We start from the raw sequence: 21813 nt of genomic DNA, 5'->3' as shown, positions 1-21813 counted from the left end.
TCTGGGGTCAGAGTGGGTCTTCCTGGGAGAGGGGAGCTGGCAGGCGGCAGTGAGTGTCGAGGCCGGTGTGGTCACGCACATGTCGGTGAATGGAGTCTGGGAAGGGTGTTTCTGAGTCTTCCTGAACAGCAAGGGCCCGGAGGTAGGAGAGGCTGGGGAGGGCAGTCTCCTTTTTGTAAGGAGCAACAGGAGGTGAGGGGGTGAGGGGCAGAGCCCCCTCCCCAGGGACCGGTGGGATGCGATGGGGGAGGGGGTGCTCTAGTGGCTGGCTGTTCTTGATACTGGACTGCAGACAAGCAGAGGCTTGGTGCTGGATTTAATGCACCTTAGGAGAATAGTGTGAGCGACGTGGGGGACCCTTTGCTCTGCTCGTTTGCCTTCCAGATGAGAGTTCTTTTGGAGAAAAGGAGACTAAACTGAATGACTTCTGAGGTGCTTTCTGGAGCAGACAGTCTATGACAACTGTAGTTTTAACGGTGATGTAAGGGTAGTGTCCCCAGCTGGGGGAAATCTTACAGTCCCTGCCCCCCACCCACACAGCCCCTAGCTCTGCTCTGCACGGGGGCGGGGGGGCACAGTTGTGGATGCCATAGAGTTTCAGCCTTGGTTGGGGAGTCAAAAAGGGACCCCGTGATTTGGAGCCCAGGTCACAGAGCACACTTGGGACTTTGGGAGCGGCAGAGCCTGATGCATGATGGGAGCACCTGGATCCTACCCTGCTTGAACCGGTGCTGACCTGCTGATAACTGGAAGCGCTCAGCGCATTCCTGCGTTAGACCTGCTGGGTCGGCTGAACTCTCAAGCTTTGTCACCGCTCCTGCAAATGAGAGGAGCCACTAGCCCCACCAAGGGGCTCAGCTGGGGTTCACACGAGGGTCATACAGACAACAGTGGTCACCCAAGTGCATAAATGAGCTGGAGGTGTTCACGTGCCTGGCCACATCGGGAACTGTCCTCCCTGTTGCACTGGCCGGCGGGGGCCTTGCCGGGGGCCCACTCTGCAAACTTGCCAGCTCCTCTGTTCTCTCAGACTTGAATTTGAGCTTTTCTTGTCTGCTTGTGCTCAGGGGCAGATTTATGTGAAAGGTATGAGGCGAGGCTCCAGGCCCAGGAGGCAGTGGGAGCTGAGGGCTGTAAGTGCGGAGGGTACCAGCTAGGTACACATTTCTGATAAATTGCCTGAAGACCCCAGCCTGGCTGGCTGGGCACTTGGCTCCTTCTCCCCTCTGCTCTGGTCCCTGTCTAGATAATCATTCTCGCCCTTCCCCCTGGATTGGTCCAGCAGGTCTGAGCAGGGCAGTGGGAGCTGGTGAGCATGAGATGCTGCTCATATGGCTGGGAGACCCTGTACTGCCCCGCACAGCCCCATCTTTTCCTGAGGCCGCCAGGTGTGAGTACCACCACTCCGCAAGGCAGACCGGAAGGATTTGGTGGCTCATCATCTAAAGGAGGTGGTGGTCACTTAGAGAGATGAGTCCAGATGAGGTTTTAAAAGATGCTATTGTCTGAGGTGACAGGGAATAGCTGATTTTGGGACCCGGGGTCTCACTTGGGGGTCGATAGATAAAAGAATGCTTTAGTAGCTAGAGAAAGGGAAATGAGCTTCTGAGGCTTTTTCCAGCTGCTCAGCCATAATAGCATCCAGGAGCTGACCTTTAATGTGGTGTGTGAGGCCAGCCTGCTGGGAAAGACCAGAAGAATCAAGCCGAGAGATGCTGATGGAAAGTCTAAACCAGCCAAAGGTGGAGCAGCCAGGCAGCTGGGAAATCAAAAATATGGGACCAGAGGGATCTCATGGAGGCCGGAAATAGGGGGAGCCACAGGACCCCCCTAGTTGTGAGGGCCGAAGGACCAGCAGTGTTTGGAGAGGGGATTGGAAATGTCGCTGCCACAACAGAGCAGGGCGGGTGGTGATGCTGGAGCTGCGGGTGGCGGGTGTCCCACAACTTCAGAGGACATTTAGTGACACTTGGCGAAGCCCGTTTCATGGGAACAGCCTATTTCGCGTCTATGAGGAACATATCGTCATCTCCATTTCTTGGATATGAGAACTGGCCCCGGAGAGGTTGAATGAGCTCCAGAGGCCCTGGCTGGTTAGTGATAGGACCAGGGTTGGAAGCTGGGTTTTCTGATGCTGGGGTCCAGGCTGGGCCCTCTCTACTAAGCCACAGAGGTGTTTCGTGAGCTTTGTGGACCCCACAGGGGTTATGCCCACCCTCACTTTCTAGATCCTCCTCCTCCTCTGTTCCAATAAAGTCAGGCACCGAGAGCCTTCAGAGGGCCTAGGCCCATGCAGGTTCTGCCGCCTTGCTCCATCGGTCTGTGAGGTGACCCTTCTCACCCTGGACTCAGCCCCCCAGGAGGCCTGGAGACTGTGGCATTTGGGGCAGAACAAGACAACAGATTCCGGAGTCCAGAGTACTCTCCGGGGCTGTACCATCAGGAGAGCCTGACCCCACGGAGACCTCCTCTGCGTTCTAGATGGACTGTTGGCCAAGAGAGGCCTCAGTAGGTTACGTCGATGCCCCTGTTCTTCCCTCTCTCCTTATCCATGCCCTTCGCCATGTGACTTTGTGGATTTCATGTCCTTATTTCTTGAGTCTGGGATTCATCACATGACTTGCTTTGGCAATAGAATAAGGTGAAAGTGACAGTGCATGGTTTCCAGCCTGGACCTCAAGAGACCTTGCGCGTTTCCGCTTGCCCTCTTGCTCTGTCCCTGGGAAGGACATGCCCGGGCCGGGCTGCTGGTCGATGAGAGGAGGGGGAGGAGAAACACGTGGAGCAGCGCTGCCCAGTGGAGGCGCCTGGCCTGGCAGCCCACAGGGAACCCCCAGCAGGTCTACACATGCCTGAGGAGCCAGCCTACACTGTACAGTGTGTGAGCTGTAACAGTTTTATTCCGTATGCCACTGGGTTTTTGTGGCTGGTAAGCAGCAGTCTGTTGACAGCAGCTAACAGATACAAAGACACTCTAAGAGTTCGTAAAGTACCAGCGCTCTGAAAGACTAGTTAGTGACACGAATTAACATTTGTAAAGGGTTTAGGACAATGCTTGGAATATAGGTATGTTATATAGGTGCTTGATTCATAAAAAGTGTGAAGCTTGACATCTCAAGTGATGTTTCCTCACCTCGTGAAGTTCTTTCTCAACTCTTGGAATGGCCTTGTACCAGGTGTGAATGGACCTGAAGGGCTGCTGACCCAAGGTCACACCTTCTTTGTGAATGAAGGAAAGAGGGACCCCAGCAAGCCTTCCTGGGGAAACTTCAGTGGTTACCTGAGCCAGGCTGCCTGGGCCCCAGAAGCCCAGTTTCTGCAGACAGGAAGTGGCAGTGAGCTTTTAAAGGTCCTTGGGAGATTTGGATATCTAACTAGCTGTGGAACTCACTGGTTGTCTTCATTCGTCTTTTCTGCCTGTGTTTAATTTTGACTTTGGTCTGTGGTGAGTGAGTGTGCTTGCGTGTGAGGCGATCCTTTGTCATCTACCTGCTCTGACTGGTATGGATGTGGGCTCATTCCATTGTCAGGTCAATGAATAAAGCTTGTTATTTTTTTCTGTGCTTCTGTCAAGACATAGAGCTTTCTCAGTGTCTCTCCTCTGTCTCTCTGTCTCTCTCTCTGTCTCTCTGTCTCTCTGTCTCTCTCTCTGTCTCTCTGTCTCTGTCTCTCTCTCTCTCTCTCTGTCTCTCTCTCTCTCTCTCTCGGTATGCAGTGGCTATGCAGGAATAAACGCCCGTTTTCATCATTGCCTAAATCCCTTTCTGAGTCAGGTAGAAATATTTGAGGGCCAGGAGTACTGACAATAACTGTTCTCGTAGGCCAAGGAGGGCAGCAGAAAGACAAAGCCCGAGCTCCGCGTGAAGAGAGCAGGGGAGCTTCTGAGAAGTGGAGAAAGAAGCCCCTGCTCGGAGCCCTCCGGCCTCCTGGCTCATCTAAGGGGATGGTCAAGTCGAATAATTTCGAATCGCATCTCTAGTGGGCTCTGTTAATCTCCACGTCTGCCCTCCTTGGAACCAGGATGGGTGGCTCAGAACAGAGCTGTCTGTCTGTCTGTCTGTCTGAACCTCCCTGGTTGTTTTGTTATGGCTAAGGGGCTGATTTTCAGCTACGCAACCTCTTCTCCGTTAGATGGAATCTCATTATTCCACTGTGTGGTGCACATCGGGTCCTGGTTCGTGTTGAGCTTCTGAGAGAAGCCGGGGACGTGCTGTTTCTCATCATTTCCACCCAGCGAGAGAATCGAGAGAAAGCGCTACACCCGAGCCAATTACGCTGGGGTCCTCTGTGCTGTTCCCACCTTCAGGAGCTGGTGGAGGGGGGCGGGCCAGGCCGGTCCAGTGCGTGCCCCAGCCAAGGCAGCATCTTTACCTTACCCGGAAGTCTTGGGTAGGTAAGTTCCCTGTCGAACCCAGAGGATTTTGAGGTACATTCATCTGCTGTCAGGTGTGTGTGTGTGTGTGAAACTCCTAAATGGACTCTATATTTTCTTGCACACAAATAAGTAAGAAAACAAATGCAAAGAGAAGCCTTCCTTCCGGGCCTGGTCACTGCTGTGTTTCTGGTCCTGGGTGAGCTCTGTTCCAGGCAACCCAGGTCACCAGCACAATCACCTTTGAACTCCAAGATGACACCCTGACTCCCAGGACAGGTACACAGGTCCGGGGTGGAAGCAGATGCTTCAGTGAGATGCCAAGGCCTGGAATCCTTGAGGCAGTTAGGCTGGCAGGGTGACACGGAGGCGGGGAGCGGGGCTTTGGGATTGGGGTCAGCAGAACTGCTTTGATTCTTCCCTGCTGCTTACGGGTCGTGTGATCTTGGACAAGTCACTGTATCCGTCAGAAAAACAGAAGCCGCTCTTAGCCTTTCAACAGAGGACATTTTATTAGGCAAATGGAAGGGCTGAGGAGGCCCAGGGCCAGCACGGTGGGAGGTCGTGGCCCTCTGAGACCCAGGGAGGAGGTGGTCTTGTCAGCGTTTAGAGGCCAGGGCTGTCTGGTGGGAGCTGGGACCATGGAGGGGGGGAGTCTCCAGGGGAAGCTGGAATCACGGGGGACACAGAGCCATGCCTGGAGATGCCATTCACAGCGGAGAGATGAGCAACACCCTGGCTTCTCCCCTCCTCTTACGCCCCAATCTTCCTCTGGGGCGCTGCCCCCGTTGGCTGAACTGCTAGAGGGCAAAGGAGCCTGGGAGATGAGTCTCCTGTGAGACAGAACAGAGCGGGGAAAGGGCAGGCAATGGATCTAAGAGCAGGTGGTGCATGGCTTGTATGGCTTCAATGTTATCCATGCCCATCATCCCTGGGGCCGGGGCGAGAGTGGCTGGCAGCCGGGCTGGCCGATGGACACCCTCGGTCATCTAGGAGGGGTGGGACATGCGGTGTTTGCCACGTAGGCCCCTCCTGCGGTGACAGGTCCTCAGTCCTGTGATCACCTCCACGGGACAGAGTAAATATGACCCTGTGTGCTGCCGTTTTACTGCTTTGTTTCTTTCTTTTAGAAGCCAGCTACCTCCTCCAAGAAGATTTTCCAGGCAAAATCAGATCCGCCTGAGTAACCTCAGCCGAAGAGACATGAGGGAGAGTGAGAAGCCGATGTCAAACGGTACGTGGTTGGAAGCACGTGTCGGACAAACCTCACCTCCAGCTTCCCATCTCAGCGGATGGTCAGGACGCCTGGGCCATCCTCATCTTCCTCTCCTCCTTCTTCTGCACTCACTGTCCACCACCCCGTCTCTATCTGCCCAGTTCCCAGCGGGAAAGAGATGATTTAACTGAAGCAAGTTTAATAAGGTCCTATTTGTGCGTGGACGGGATGCAGGGAACACACCCAAATGGTGCATGAGGGATGAGCAAGAGCTGGAAGCTGCTACCCCCACTCCCCACAGGCCTTCGGGGCCAACCAGGGGTAGGGAACCCTATTGCTGGAGGCCTTGGAGAGCTGGGGTTTGGAGGAGGGTCACCCCCTCAGAGGCTACAATCATAGAGAAATGCAGCCGCTGCCCAAACCGCGGCAAGGCGAGGAGCGAGCGGAAGGATCAGTACCTGGGCGGCTCTTTCCTGCCACCTTTGAGCTCCTTCCGCTTCCTGGCGCTGGCTCCTTCCGCTTCCTGGCACCGGCTAAACCAGAGACTGGAAGGCAAGGGTGCCCAGCGCAGCAGCCCGCGGAGGGCGGCCTTTGAGGTCAGAGCAGAGCAGAGAGGGTGGCGAGGGGGTTTGGGGGAACGCGCGGAGAATAATCAGCTCAGTCTACCCTCTTGGTCACTTGGCATCTATTCTCATCCTTTTGTTGGTGCAGAAACCTGTGTCTCCAATATGGTAGAAGCCCCGAGCCCCATAACCCCTTCCTCGTCACAGTGTGGTGTTGATTCAGTCTGACTCCAGTTGGAACCTAGACTGTCATCTTGGCCACTGCTCTTTTCACAGGGCGGTGGGAAAACAGAAGGGGCCAGCGACAGCCTAAAGCTCTTCTTCTTCTACTGCCCATTTCGGGTTCCCCTTGCCCCCTGCCAGCACGTTGACTGTTGGGCACCCAGCAGACGAGCCAAACCTCCATGTCCACAGAATCCACCGCCTTAGTGGTCCCATCATTACCGGGTTGCCACGGCTTCCTGCTGACCCTCATGACTGGACGTGGGAGCTCTGAGAGATGCTGCAGGGAAGCCTCTGATTGAGGTCCTAGTCCCTTTGTCCCCATTGTGTAGCAGTAGCCAGTCCCCCTTGGTGTTCGAGATTAACCCCTTCTCCAGCTGTCCACGTAGCAGCTGAACATACGCTCTCCCCAGCAGAATGCTGTCTGCAGCTCTCTGGTGGTAGGATATATCCTGGTGGGCTTCCTGGAGGTAGGGTTGTGGGGATTGGTGACCCCTCTCCTTGAGGTAGAGAGTCAGCTGTGTCTGGTCAGATAGGACTAAAAAGGAGATATGCCACTGTCCTGGATGGCTTATTTCAAATAACTGCCACCATCTAACATCTAAGTGCTCTACCATTTACAAAACATTCTCATTTCCATCATCTCTTTTAATTCGGGATGTGACAGGCTTTGGCAGGCTCGTTCTGGTCTCTCATGACTGTCCACTTCTGCTGATTCACGCAGGAAAAATAATCTAGATGGATAAAAAACAAACCTTGAATGTGTCTCCACAGACTCTGACATTTCTCATAGGACATAGAAGGGGTCCAGGGCTCATTGTGTGTTTCCAGTTCTCCTTCTTGCTGAAGGTTGTGACTTTGGAGGTGACAGGAGGCTGTGGGATGTGAGCAGCTGGCTTTGGAGAGGGTTTTGAAGTATATGATGGGGGACTTCATACACTAGAGCAATGGGGTGCACAGGGACGGATTGATAACCTAGGAAGTGTGGGGTTTTGGCCTGGATACTTGCCAAACTCATCTCGAAGGCTTTAAAGGGGCATTTGAGACTGTGGAGAAAAATGCCCAGAAAAAAAAAAAAAATAGCTGAATGTGATCAAGGCCTATGGAGCAACGTAGAAGCATTTGATTAATTTTCAAATGAAAAGAAGAGGGAAAAGGGTTGGGAAGATAACTGTAGACTCTAGACTCAACTGGATGAGGTGTGGGCCACAGACAATTCGAACTTGAATGTTAATGCAAGAAGGTAAATATGTGTGTACATTAATTTTTCCCATCTTGTAGATTTATGTCGAACTGAGGCTGCTGTCCCTATTGCTGAGAGGATGCAGCCCAGCGGATATGCTATATATACATCCTGTTCCAAAGAGGCAGCATTGCACAGCGGGTAAGTCTTAGGCTCAGGAATTCAAATCCTGGCTCTCCTTGTGTGACCTTGGACCAGTTCTCTAACTTTTCCTGGTGGTAGTTTTCTCATTTATGATACAAGAATAATACGTCTATCTCATAAGATTATTAAGAGAATTCAGTGAAATTATGTAAGCAAAGAATACCGTTTGACACACAGTTAATGTCCTTTTATTATCATTGGCACCTTTTCTGTTTTGGTGACGTAAGCTGACTTGTCCAGGCGGTCGCTCCAGGCCCCTATCCTGGCCTGACCTAGCATTCCAGGGGCACAAGGAAGTCCAAAGTTCCCCAGAGGCACACTGAGCACCACATGGTGAGAGAAGGAGCTCCCCAGGCAGGAGACTGGAGGTTGCTGAGAGTGAAGTTGGTGAACCAGGGCAAGCGGTACCTTGAAAGCCTGAGGAGGACAGATTGATGAGTGAGGACCGATCACCAGTGTCACCAGCCAGAGAGGAACGTGTGCTGCCCAGGGAAGACCAGAAGAGCCCCTCCGAACCTGGACGCTGTGGTGTGATGGACGCTGTGGTGTGATGGGAGGCTGGCCCCGGCCTGCTGTGAGATCTTGGAGGAGGACGTTGACCTCTCTGTCTTGGCCTTTCTAGCTGTTATGGTTAAGCGATTCATTCTCTTAAATTTCTTTTAGCTTTCCATGATCCTATGATGAAATCATTGACTTCTAATTGGAAATTCAGTCTCAATTCAACAGGCATTTATCGGGCACCCGGAAAACACAAGACCCCGACTGCGCTCCGGGCACTTTCGGAGCACCTCGGTCCTCAGTTTCTGCGTGTGTTCTAATAGTTGGTGAGCACCGACCGCCCTGTCGAGGCATCAGGTGCTTTCAATTAGATGATCTCATGGACTACAAGCACACCTCGCTTTATTCCGTGCTTTACACTTCACAGGTGTTGCGTTTTTTACAAATGGAAGATAAGACCTTCCCTCAGCAAAAAGATTATGACTCACTTTATTGCCGTACTCACTTTATTACAGTGGTCTGGAACTGAACCCACAGTATCTCTGAGGTCTGCCTGCACACACAACCCCGTGGAGAGGTTGCAGATGAGAAACAGGACTTAGAGAAGCTTTGTACCTTACCGAAGGTCCCATGTCCATGAGTCATGGAGCTGGGAGCTGAGCAGTTCTCCTTCCTCCCTGTGTGCTGCCTTTCCACGCCCGGCGGCCACCTTCTCTGTCAGCAGAAGAGAAACCGCTAGGGCTGTGTGTCTCCACCATAGAGCAAACCTGGAGATTCCAGTTAGTCAGTCTGTCTCTCCTGCTCGGTGTAAGATTCTTAAAAACAGGACCAATCTGAATGACCTTTTTCCGTTCCTAGAGTCCAGCAGGACATCTGTCTACTCAGGGGCCGAAGAGATGTTGGACCAAGGATGGGCCCTGGGCATCCTTTAATGAAGGTATGTACAATAAACACAGGTTCTCTTATGGCTGAATTTTTCTTAGCGAATATATTTTGTTAATTTAGAAATTAAGTTAATTTTCATTATGTAACACTTCAAGCATACAAATAGAAAGATTTTGATAATGAACATCTGAGTATCTGTGACCTAACTTTATCAAATCTTAACATTTGCCATATTGCTTCAAAGAATACACACGCGCACATGCAAATGCAGTGCAGATCAGCTGAGAAAACCCATACGTTCCTTCAGTTCTCATTCCTCTCCCTCTTTATAAAGTAAACTGTTAATGTGAATTTGGGTTTGCTATCTCCATGCATATTCTTATATACTATTGCTGTGTTATCCATAAACAGTATATAATACTTTTATGTTTTAAAACTTTGTGTAATTGTTTACATAATGTATGTATTAATCTTTAACTTTTTTCTTTTACTGTTTGAGATTTATTCATGTGGATATCATATAGCTCTAGTTCATTTATTTTAACTGCTTTATAGTATTTCACATCATTTTTCTAGTTTTTTTTTTAATAACAAAAGTAATACTTGCTGAATTAAGTTTAGATAATATAGATGAATATAAAGTTAACCTCCCACCTCCCATTCCACCTCTCAGGGTAACTCATGATGCTTGTTTGGTGGGTATCCTTCTGCAAAGTTCTCTTGGCTCAGACAAGCATATACATGGCATATCTTCCTTCTTTTCCTTCCCTCCCTTCTTTCCTTCTTTCCTTCCTGTCTTCTTCCTCTCTCTCTTTCTAAGTGTTAACAAATTGGGATTCTACTAAACACATTATTCTGAGATGGGTTTTGTTCCACTTAATCTGTGCGCATTTATTGAATGAATGGCTCACTTGCCCTTCACCTTGTGTTTTGTAAAGTAATGGGTTAGGTCAGGGGCTATGCCTCTCACCAGGCAGATGCTCTCTCTGCCCTTAAGCTGGTGAGAGAGGGTCCCCAAGAGAAGCAGGTGGGAAGGAGGCGGAAATGCGCAATGGGGCCACACAGGAGCTCTGGGCTTGAGAGCAGGAGGGCCTTTAACCATCATCTAGAACAGCAGCTCTTCACAGCCGTGGGTGTGTTCAAGTGGGAGTTAGGCTACAAGAAGGTTCTTTTGTTTTAAAATAGTAACTAATAGAAGCTTTAGAATTTTTTGTTCCAAGTTATCCCTGGAGCAATCTCATTTTTCCAGGTAACCCTAGTTCATTCATGGGCTGAATTATATATCACATATACCTGAAAACATGATCTCAACTCGCTTCCTGCATCACGTTGGTATTAGGTGAGATGCAGGTTTTGCTAAGACCTGAAGCTGGAGTTCGCACAAATTTTTAGAAATCTTGAGAGCCTGTTGTTAAATATAGCCATTATTAAAAATTAAATTATATGAACTTAAAAGGGAATAGATTATTAAAAACAAGGGTAATGAATACTAAGAACTTGCCACTTCCTCTACTATTATTTTTGGTACATTTTACCATTTTCTGTTCTCTTCCTGTGATTCACATCTACTGTGCGTGCATGGTGGGTATGCCCCGTGACGGTGCGGTACTGCAGCTCCGCAGTTCTGACTACCAAACTAGCCTCATCCATCTTGCTGCTCTGGCATCTCAATATCTATCTTTCATCCTGGGTCTGAGGAGGCTTGGCTAAGCTCTAATATTCCTCCACCATAGCCAGAGGAAAGGGGAGAAAGAGGAAAGGGAGGTTCATACCTTCCCTTTTCAGTGCATGGCCTTGAATTTGCATACGTCACTTCTGCTGACACCCATTGGCCATATCTAGCTGCAGTGGAGCCTGGAAAATGGCCTTTATCTGGGTTGCCATGTGCTCAGCGAAAACTATGTCATGCTAGAAGGAGAGAATGGATGCGGCGGGGGACAGTGGCCACTTTCCATTATAACATTTCAAGGGTTCTTCTTAGCTAGATCTAGGCCACTGAATACCCATCCCACCCTCACCCCCCTCTTCTGAAGGCCTGTTACCGGGCTCCAGGAAAGACCCTTGCCGTTGTCCACAGCTGGTATAGACACGGCAGTTTCAGCAAATCTTACATCTTCAGCCTCCAGGCAGCAAGAGGGGACTCAGAGGCACATGAGTCAAAACCAGCCGTTCTAGAGAGAAACTATAAGCAAATGAACATGAGCACAGGAGCTTCTGTTCAGGGCTGGCCTGGGCCCTCAGTCGGGGGGAGATAATTGTACCAGGAAAAATTAGGTAGCCCCGCCTCAAGTCCAGACCTTCTTGTCCAGATGCAACACTCGTACCTGGAAGATCACTGCTAATACGGGCACTGACTGGTAAGGACAAGGCAGTTCCTCCGTAATTTTAAATTCTGGGCAGAGAACCAGTCTCTGTGAGCAACCAACTCATTGTTGGACCAAGTTCTTGTTTTTAGCTTTTACAGTAATAATCAAAGTTAGGTTGACATTAGTTAAAGATCTACCTAATTGTTCCGCTGCCTGATAATTAGGCAGAAATGGTAAGCAATTCATGTAAATGACTGTAATTAGCATTGTTTTTATATAGTCAGACAAAGTTTTTAATTTTCCCTGTTACTCCGTATAGTTTATTGGTTGTCACTCTTGGCTCCAGCCATAACTAACACTTAACAGTGGTAGGCTGCAGTGGCTCTCTCCAGCCTCTGGCCTTTGCCTCTCCTGAACTTCCCCAGCAAGCCCCCTTTGTACCAGGAAGCCGGATGGTTCAGTGGTCAAGGGCTTGGGCTCTGGAGTCACAATGCCTTCACGATTCCGTGACTTAAGCTGGATGATCTTCGTGATTTGCTTAATCTTTTACTTCCTCAGAATCGCCTAGACGTACATCCTTGGAATGTGCCTGGGACATACTTAACACACGTTAGTCATTGCAAGCTCACTTATTCATTCGTTTATCTATTCAAGAATTGTAGCATCTGCTGTGAGCCATGTGCTGTTCTAGGTGCCGAGAATTAGTAGTGAACCAAATGAAATCCTGCCCCAATGGTTTACATTTTAGAGAAAGGAGACAGATAATGAACAAACATTGGAGTTTGTAAGGTGGTGATAAGTCTGGTGAAGAAAACTAGTAAGGTGTAAGGGCGAGGGAGGTTGCTGCTTTGGCAGAGGAAGTCTTTCGGTCAGGATAAACTAGACGAAACTACAAATCTCAGGGGCTTACCTTCGCTCGTGTGACATGTCCACTGGGGGACAGCAGGGGCTCTTGCTCCACAACTTTATCACTTTGGGACCCAGGCTGACTGTGTCTTCGTCCTCTGGACTGTCATTGGCCATTAGAGCAGGTGGAAGGGGGAATGTGATGACTTAGGTATGGGAGTGACATTGGCTAAAGCAAGTTGCATGCTGTACCGGACTTCAGGGATGGGGACAGGGGATGCGGGTTCCTGCCTTGTGCCCAGAAGGAGAGGAACCAGAAATACCGATGTGCTGGGTGACCTCCCTTTGCCCCGCTCTGTTCTCTTGTGCCTCAAGTCCACGGACTGCATCCCCGGGGCTCCCTTGCCCTCTGGCTGCCTGTCGGATTTGGCCAGAGAGTGCATCGGCAGGAGACCGAGGGTGGGGAAGGGCGGGCATTGGTTCTTCCTGCTCCGCCACCACCGTCCTGCGTTGGCACCACTGAGCACTAGCTCACCCATGTTCTAGCCCTCAGACGCACCGCCTTGCCTCATAGTGTCAGCCTCCCAGTGCGGCCAGTCCTAGGGGGACTCCAAACCTCTGCTTGGTTGTCCCTGTGAATCGTACCTTCATGAAAGGGTCTCTTCAAAGATCGTAGCTGAGTGTTCCATCTGTGTCTAGCTAGGACCCCCTGACACGGTAGGTTGAAATCTCCACGTCACAGAGCTCCCTCTGAGGAGATGACATTTGAAGTGAGGGAGAAAGGCAGTGGGCATCAGGGAGAAGATGGTGGAGCAGACAGGGAGGATCTGGGACAGGGAGGGAGAGGGGTGCCTGGCTCATTCAAGGAGCAGGAGCCAGGCGGTGTGGCTGGAGCTAGTGAAGGCGGTGAGCCGTGGGCACGGGGGACATGGTGGGAGTCATTGAGACCAGCTGCTGCAGGCCTAGATGACACGGAATTCTTCTAGGTGATGGGCGGGTCTTTGGAGTTTATTCTGAGTGACACAGGAAACCACTGGGAGGTTTGGAGCAGGGGAGCATGTGCTCTGATATACAGTTTTGAAGGATTCCTCTGATTTTAGGGACAAATCAGAGGGGAAGAGATCAGTTTCGGAGGCTAATGCAGAGAGAGATGTGGCAGCTTGGACCAAGGTGAATGCAGAGGAGGTGGTGAGAAGAGACCAATGAGGGTTATCTGTGTACGGCAGAGATCACATGAGATTTGCTGACCAATCAGATGCTGGTATGAGAGAGAACGAGAACTCGAGAATGACTCTGGGGTTTGGACTGAGAAGGAAAGAGTGAAGGGGTACAGTTTTTTGGGGAGGTGGGGGGTGGAAGTCAGAAGTTCTGTTTTGTTCATATTTAGTTAAAGATACCTGCTAGATATCGAAGGGGAGCTGCAGAGTTAATGGTTGGAGGGGAGAGGTCAAATTAGAAACACAGATTTGGTGGCTTGTAATAGCAGATAGAACTTAAAGCCAAGACATGGGTGAGCTCTCCTGGGGAGTGGGAGCCACGGAGGAGAAGTCTGAAGGTCAAGTGCTGGGCACTCCAACATCTAAAAGTTTGAAATATAGGAAGGCTCCAGCAAGGGAGATGAGGAAGGAGAAGCTGCAAGGGAGGAAAATTAAATGAAGAAAATGTTTCAAAGAGGATGGAGTATCAACTGTGTCAAATGCTGTTGAGACTGAGTTTGATGAAGATACTCTTTTGGTCTTTAGCCTCTCCTCCAAGAAGTCTGTTCCAACCCCACGGGATGGACTCGGTAGTTTTCTGATGTGCTCCCACACACCTTTGCATCTTCCCTGTATTGTAAATATCTTTTTTTTAATGCCCATCTGCCCCACTGCACACTGAATTCCTTGAGGGCAGGGATGGTGTCTTTCTCATTAATGGCATGGAGCTCAATGCCATGCACTCAGTAGTGTTAATATTAGTCCACACCTATTCCTGCCCTGACCCCAACATACCCTCACTGTCCAAGGCTCTAAATTTTATTCCCAAGCGTTGAAGTTCCCTATGTTTTTCACCTTTCAAGGGCCTTGAAGCATTTCCATTACAGTAGCTGATGTCCCCACCAACGGTCCCCTCCTTATGATGCTGAGAGTTTTGGGGACTAATTTCACTAGTCAGGGAACCTAGGTACCCCAGGATGGGGCTGCAGAAACAAGGCGATGTAGGTTTATAAGTTGTCTGCGCTGGTGGTGACTCATCGAAATCTGAGGGACAAACAGAGGTGGGAAGGAGGAGGTGAGGGAAGGAGGGGGAGAGAGAGGGAGGCCGGATTGGAGGGATGGAGGGAGCAAAGGAGGGAGAAGAAGAGAGATCCAGGACAGGGGTCGTGGCACAATAAGTATAAAAGAGTTGGTCTTGGAGAAAAGAGATTTTTATCCTCTGGCATCTCCAAAATGGTTTAGCTCACATTTACAAAAAGGAAACTGAGGCTGAGAAGTGAATGACTTACCCGAGATTTTAGAACTGGTCGTGCGGCAGAGCCGGCCTAGACCATATGCCTTGTGTCTCTTAGTTCATTGCTTTTCTGTGACATGGAGGTGACTTTGGAGACAGGAATAGTTGTCTCCATCCCCAGGCAAAGATCTTCTGCTTATTCAGTGATACCTGGAACTGCTTTACAAGACAACCTTTTTGTTCCAAAAATGAGAGCAGAAAAGCTAAAATTGCAGATGATAGAGAGATGTGCTGGGAATGCTTCTCTACTAAGGGGTAAATGGTGGTGGCTCCTTAGGGGACAGACTGGGAAGAGGACGATATCCCAGTGTCTGGCTGGGAAGAGGGCAGGGAAGGCTAGAGGTGTGGGATTCCCATTGAAATTGGGTGGGTGAGAGAGAGGGAGGCAAATCTAGCTGTCCTTCTTTCGAGCTCCAGTAGAACCATCTCATGATGGAACAACTCAACCATCACACTATGGAAGGCAGAGAAAAGGAGAGAGGCCCGGTTCTCATCTGATAGTGGGAGAGTGGGCTATACATCTCAATTCTGCTCCTGTTAGGAGACAAATGGTCTGCCGAGGAAGGCTCAGGTTAGTGGGGTTCAAGTGTGAAAAGGAGGATTAGAGTCAGGACGTTCTCCATCTGGAGATTGCTTGAGTATTCTTTCATGCAACGTCTCTCCTGCCCTGTTGGCCATGGGGGGAGGGGCGTGCTCCAAGCCTTGTTGAGATCTGAGAAGCCAGATAATCCTGGGGTTCAGTAGTGGCTAGTCCTCAGGCCTGTGAGCTGAGTGTTCCTGGGATTGCTCAATTCTGGGGTGTTGCCAGACCCTGTCTCACCTAGCTCTTTCTAACAGTGCTAATTTTCAAACCCAATCATTTCTATAAAGCCCTGGCAGCCTCCCCTCCCTTCTTGGTGAAGGTTTAATAGCATGGTGCTGAAACAGGTCTCGTTGCTAAGCCTTTATTATTTCCACAACATATACTACAGGACTCCTACTAATATACCGTGAAGCATTGTCCTAATTAAAACGAAACGACTCCTGTTAAATTAAATGAGCAGAGTACATTGGGTTAGCACAGGCTCTGACTTGCAGTTGTGTGTTTGTTTACTTGTTAATTGGCCAAGTTCAATAATGTCCGGCAGCTTTTCCTTCTCGTTAATACAAATTATTGATGTTTCTGCTAGGGAGGCCTGGCCTGGGAGGCAGGGTAGCTGATGCAGGGGCCCACTGTGCCCTCGTGTAAAGCTGTTGAGCCTCCCTGTGCTGAGGTTCTCCTGTAGCAAAGGGAGCATGGTCTGCACCACCCACTCACGTCTCCTACATCTGCATATGTGTATGGTACGTATAGGACATGTACAAGGACACATACTATATGTATGTATGTGTATATATCTAAAGAGATTTAGTGCAAAGCATTGGCTTACACCATGGTGAGGGCTGGCTGGGCAAGACTGAAACCCACAGGGTGGGCTACCGGGAAGTCAGGCTGGATGCTCTGAGCTGAAGCTGCAGTCCACAGGCGGAATGTCTTCTTCCTCAGGAAACCTCAGCTCTGCTCTTAAGGCCTCTCAACTAGTTGGATCAGGCCCACCTAGATTGTTGAGGATAATGTCCTTAACTGAAAGTCAACTGGTTGTAGATATTACACGCCTACAAAATACCTTCACAGCAGCACCTAGATTGCTGTTTGGTTGAGTTGCTGGGTGCTACAGCCTAGTTAAGTTGGCACATACAGCTGACCATCCGAGCTAGCATATGGAGGCGGCCATCCAGCTTAACACTATTGCCTTTGCTCAGCTCAGCTGGATAGAACATAATGCTGTAAAATTAATGGGTTCAATTCAATTTTAAAAGAAAGATTCTCTTCCAAACATCTTATTCATTCACATTTTCACCAGGCATAATTCAGAGTACTGGCTAGAGTCCTGGCCCTGTACTAGGAACTAGAGGCACACGTATGAATAAGCTGTGGTTAGTCTGTGCCACAGGAGAACTTGAAATCTGGTGGGGGAAATGAGCACCTACACAGAGGACAACGTGGTGAGTGTGACAAGAGAGATATGCTTTCAAGGAGCCCAGCCCAGGGAAATCAAAGAGGGCTTCCAGGAGGAGGTAATGCATGAATATGAATAGATAGGGAAAGAAGAAGAAAGAGTATGAAGAAAATGTGGGGGTAAGTGGCATTCTAAGCAGTGGGGATATACAGCTAAGCAAAGGCACAAAGGCGAGGGATGCCATGGATTTGTAGGGGTCTATGAGCAGTCTGAGAACCAGGAATGAGGTGAACAAGGCTGGGTGGGGGGATGCCCGGTGAGGCTAAGAAGGTGGCAGAGACTGCATTCTGAAGAGTCTCATGGAAGAGTTTGTCCGTAGATGATGGGGATGCCATCATGACCTCTGCATGGTGAAAGGGCGCCTCTGGCATCTGTGGGGAGGATGGGATTAATGAGGACAAGACAGGTGAGGAAGGCCCACTAGAGTTAGAGATGCTGAAGGTCAGGACCAGGGCAGTTATTTCGGGATTAGCGAGAAGGCATCCAGCAATATTTGGGTGGTGAAGTCCACCTGGGCGGGTAGGTGATCCCGTGGGTATGTACAGAGAGGCAAGAAGTAGAACGTGGAGCTGTTGTTCCAGATGGAGAATTTGGGGAGAGGCAAAGATTGATAGGGGAAGCTGATGAGCTCAGTTGGGGCTATATTGAGTTCGAGGCGTCTGAGGAGCACACAGCTGCCAGCTTCACATATGGGTATAGGGCTCGAGGAAGAAGGCTGGGCTGGGTATTTGGGATATCAGATGTTTGGGAGCCATTAGAAACAGAAGGTAGTCCAAAGCATGGAGTAGATAAGATCACCCAGAAACAGCTCTGTGAGTCAGACGTTGTCTCCAATTCACAGATGACGAGACGGGATCAGAGAGATTGGGTAACTTGCCCAAGTTCACACAGCTGGTACCTTCCTCTGGTTTCGGTGTCCCCACTCAGAGCACACACCCACCATGGTGTCCACTGTACTGTGAGTCTGTTGCCATTTACCTGCTAGCCTCCGCTGCCAGACCCTGAGCTCTTGAGAATCCACTTGCTTTCTGGCAGACAGTGTCGTTCATGTCACTAGGTGTCAGCCACATGTGTAGATGGTTGCTATGACAGCATATCTCCCACCTGTTAGCTGACGACTGAGTTTCTACAATTCAGAATTTACTCTTTTGGTGTAAGGCTCCTATTTTATGAAAAAAGGTGAATACTGGTGGGAAGTGCATTTGCCACATGTTATCATTCTCACCTACTTAATGAAGGAATCCTACTAGGCTAGTGCTTTCTGCAGACATGCAGCCCCCTCTCACAGGTCAGGGGTCTAAGACTCTGGGAGGTCGTGCAGCAGCTAGGTGGCAGCTGCTAGGTGGCAGAGGACTAGAACACAGGCCCTTTACATTCCAGCCAGGTCTTTTTCCTTTGTGTGATGCACAGAGGGACGGCTCTGATTGGATGGGCTGGGAACTCCCAGCAGGGAGGGGAGGAGTCCCAGGGAAAGGGGCCTGGGCTGTTCCCCCTGCACAGCACACAGAGTGAGAGCTGGGACTTTCTCCTTCACATGAGGGCAGGTTATTGTCAGAGTGAATACCTTCCCCTGTACCACCAGTCAGCGGTGTTCGGGCTGTCATTAACCATTTAGTGTAATTTAGAACCAGCATGAAAAAGAGGGAAAGAAAAATTGAGCAAAAGAGAGAATTCAGCCAGGCGGGAGAAAGCAGCCTCCAGATGGCTCTGAGGCTGCGCCGGTGCCAGGTCCACCTGGAAATGCAGGCTGCAGCCAGTGTTTCGGTAGCTGAGGAGCCCCGCGTGTGCGAGCTGGCCTCGACCTGCTCCCCACTCCGCCCCCCACCCCATCAGCGTGCCCTGCTCTGCATGGGCCATTCAGGGAGTTGTTAGTTACAATCCCTTGCACTTTGCACAAAGGCAAAAAGATGTGTATGGGATCCTAGAATTGGTTGCTATAGCAACATCTGTCTTTATTATCACCTAAATCCATTCACAGTATAAATATAGTAACTACTTGACTTCCCCACCCCCAGTCCACTTGGTAGAATTTGTTTTTAAAAATTGTGCCAAAAAAGACCCACAAACTGCAGTAACCCCGGGTGTGTGAGTAGAGGGGACTTTGGAGGTGGGGAGAGCAGGAGGACATTTGATTGGGGTAGATTTTCACAGGTCGCAAGTTAGTGGGGATGGCTCCTCCTTACGAGCAATCCAGGAAGGGCAAATTCCTAGAAGCAGTGGGACAGATTTCCAAACGGGAAGTCGAAAGCAGAGGAGCAGAGGTGGAGAGGTGTGGAAGAGGGTGTTTTGCAGTGGAAAGAATTTTAATCTGTAACCAGACGGACCTGCACTCAGATCTTGGCATCTCTGCTAAACATTGGGCCACTTAATCCCCTGAGCCTACACTTCCTCCCTGTAAAATGGGAAAACCATATCTCGCAGCCTATTTCAGCAACTCGATCTCCTCAACGTGGGGCCGGAGGACCCCATCTCTAATGCTGGGCCAGAGCTTGAGGTCTGTTCACCACCAGGCGTTTATTTCCTATGCCCCTGCACAGTCCTCTGCGGGGGTGGGGAGGGACGTAGTGGGTCAGGGAAAGGCAGGCCCAGCAGGGATGGAGAGGCTGATCTTTGTGCCAGTCTGGGCAAAGGGGCCAGGCCAGCCAAAAGGGCAGGGCAGGGAAAATAGGGAGTGGGAAGGAGAAAACTCCTGCCAACGGATGTTCTGGGGCGGTTTGTCCTTCTGAGGACCCATTTTCCATATGTGAAGCTATGAACCAGGAGAAGAAAGCCACGGGCGGAAATCTGGCATCCAACAGTCATATTTGGAGAGCTTGCTGTGTGCCAGACGCTGGGCTAGGAACTGGGATGAAGACGGACAGGACTGCTGCTGTGGATAGGGCAGGCACTCTCTTCTCTCAGCCCCAGCCCCAGCCCCTGGGACAAACTGATCTTTCTCTTAGAATCTAAATAACAAAAACAAACACATAGCACTTGTTTCTTGCCGGGAACTGTGGTAAGGGCTTTGCAAATTTTAATTCATTTAATCCTCACAATAATTCCCTAAGGTAGGAACTAATATTGTCCCACTTTGCAGGTAAGTAAACTGAGGCACAGAGAGTGACATGCCCAGGAGTAGTGTGATTCCACAGGTATTGGCTCCAAGGGCGAGACCCAATCTGAGAGCTTCTTTTTCTATAATTCTCGTGAGAGAATATACATAAAGCATTTAGCCTGCGTCTGGCTGCAGTAAGTGCTCAATAAATATTGGCTATTACCTTCGTGATTGTTGTTCACTGCTAGAACTATCGTCAGGCCCATTGAAGTTTAACCTTTTTGTTTTCTTTTTGGAAACCGCTCTTATCGCCCTCAAAATCTTGGCTTGGGAGAACTTTTTCCCTTAGTAATCGGAGTCTCTATAACAAGCAAGTCCTGTTAGAAGGGAAGGCGTGGGGACAAGAAAGAAATCCGGCAGCGGGACGAGGGCTGTGCAGCCAGAGTCTGCTCGGGAGACGCTGATTATAGTCAGACAGGCCTGGGTTCAAATCCTGCGTCGGACGTCACTGGCTGCGTGTCCTTAGGCAAATCCCTTAAACCTTCTGGACGCGGCGTGTAGTGCTGTTGGTGATGGTGTAATGATACCAGACGTGAAAGGCTCTTCCCACAATGCCAGGTGCATAGGAAGTTCTTGGTAGGCTCAGGATAGTGAAGCTGATGGTGGGTGTGGCGATGAGGAAGATGATGATTTGAACTCTTCCTGCTGCCATTTCACGCTCTCTCTGCTCCTTGTCAGGTTCCTGAATAGAGGGCTGGAAAGCAGTGAGCTTCTTGTGCAGGCTTTGAGAAGTCCTGCAGTGAAAGCGTCTGATTAGTTGATGTTGAACCTAAGTTTTCCAAAACTTATTTGAGCGCAGACCTCTTTGAACATTGAACCCTGGGCTGAGAGGCAAAGTCCTGTATCCAGGACACCGTCATCACAGTCCGCGATGGAGTTGGGCGCTCCCGTTGGGCCCTGTGGGTATATGGGCAGTGATGACGGCTCTTTTGTCCCCTCCCTCCTGCCCTAGAGGGCTGTACCGCTGTGTGAGGGGTGGTGGCAGGATCGTGCCCTCTGGAGATGTTAGTACTGAAATGACCAACTGTCCTGCTTTGCATAAGATTTTCTGGGTTTTAGCTCTGGATCTTGGGGATCCCCTTAGTCTCTGGGCAAACCAGGATGTTTGGATACCCTACTTAGATCCTTTCTGGACCCCCTCCATCATCTCCATGAGGCTAGCCTGCTTCATTTTAAAGATAGTGCAAGTGTACTAAGTGGAAATACAAATGATAATTTAAATATGCTGATAATTCAGACTTTGATAATTTCGGATCCAGATGTGATAATAACTGGATATGCAAATAAGACTATAAATTCCATAATGAGGAAGCGGCTTCTACGAGCTTCCAAAGGACCTCATTCTCCAGTACCATGACCTTGAGCTATTCCATTTTTCCTTTAACAACCAAGCCACCGATCCCTTTCTTGGGCTGAGAGTAAGGCTGGCCACTGGGCCCTGCAGGGGCGGGAGGGAGGGAGCCCAGTGCGTGTGAAGCCGACCCTGCCAGGCTGGGGAGAAAACGCTGAGATGAGAGCAAGCCGGACGGGCACAGGAAACTGGTCCCCACCATCTGGACACTGTGGTGGGTCACAGAGTTCTGACAGGAGGACTATTTGCCATGTCAACCAGGCATAAACCGAGGACCTTCTGTTTCCATCCCAAGTGCTTGCTTAATCCTTCTTGTAGGCATTGTGGGGACGTCTCCCTAAGATTAAGAGTACTAGAAGCATCTATTCAAGTGTTCCTCACTCATCGTGCTCTTCTGGTGCCCCTCCTGTCTGCCTTCACTCAGTGTGCTTCGTTAAAGTTGTGGTCAAGGCTAAAACTTGTTTTAGACTGTGTCTTGGTTATTTACTACTTCACCCAAAACGCGCTCACACTATCCAGCTCTTTCACCTCATTGGTTAAATTT

The 21813-nt window shown here is 50.0% G+C and overlaps 1 protein-coding gene across 14 annotated transcripts in view; it reads left to right on the top strand.

Annotated features, from left to right (window-relative positions):
* CACNA1E (calcium voltage-gated channel subunit alpha1 E) overlaps window positions 1–21813 on the top strand; it is a 498756-nt gene that overhangs the window by 49793 nt on the left and 427150 nt on the right. For 13 of the 14 annotated variants that reach the window (XR_005656965.1, XM_039881316.1, XM_039881318.1 and 10 more), the window contains 4 exons: window positions 4132–4393; window positions 5503–5606; window positions 7655–7757; window positions 9117–9195. The gene's annotated coding sequence lies outside the window, so the exon portion shown is untranslated. The remainder of the gene's footprint in view (window positions 1–4131; window positions 4394–5502; window positions 5607–7654; window positions 7758–9116; window positions 9196–21813) is intronic. The other variant, XM_039881317.1, reaches the window with a different exon arrangement.

This window comes from Pteropus medius, unplaced genomic scaffold, assembly GCF_902729225.1.
Source record: "Pteropus medius unplaced genomic scaffold, Ma_sr-lr_union100, whole genome shotgun sequence".
Classification (NCBI taxonomy): domain Eukaryota; kingdom Metazoa; phylum Chordata; class Mammalia; order Chiroptera; family Pteropodidae; genus Pteropus; species Pteropus medius.
This window is presented reverse-complemented; position numbering and strand designations above follow the sequence as displayed.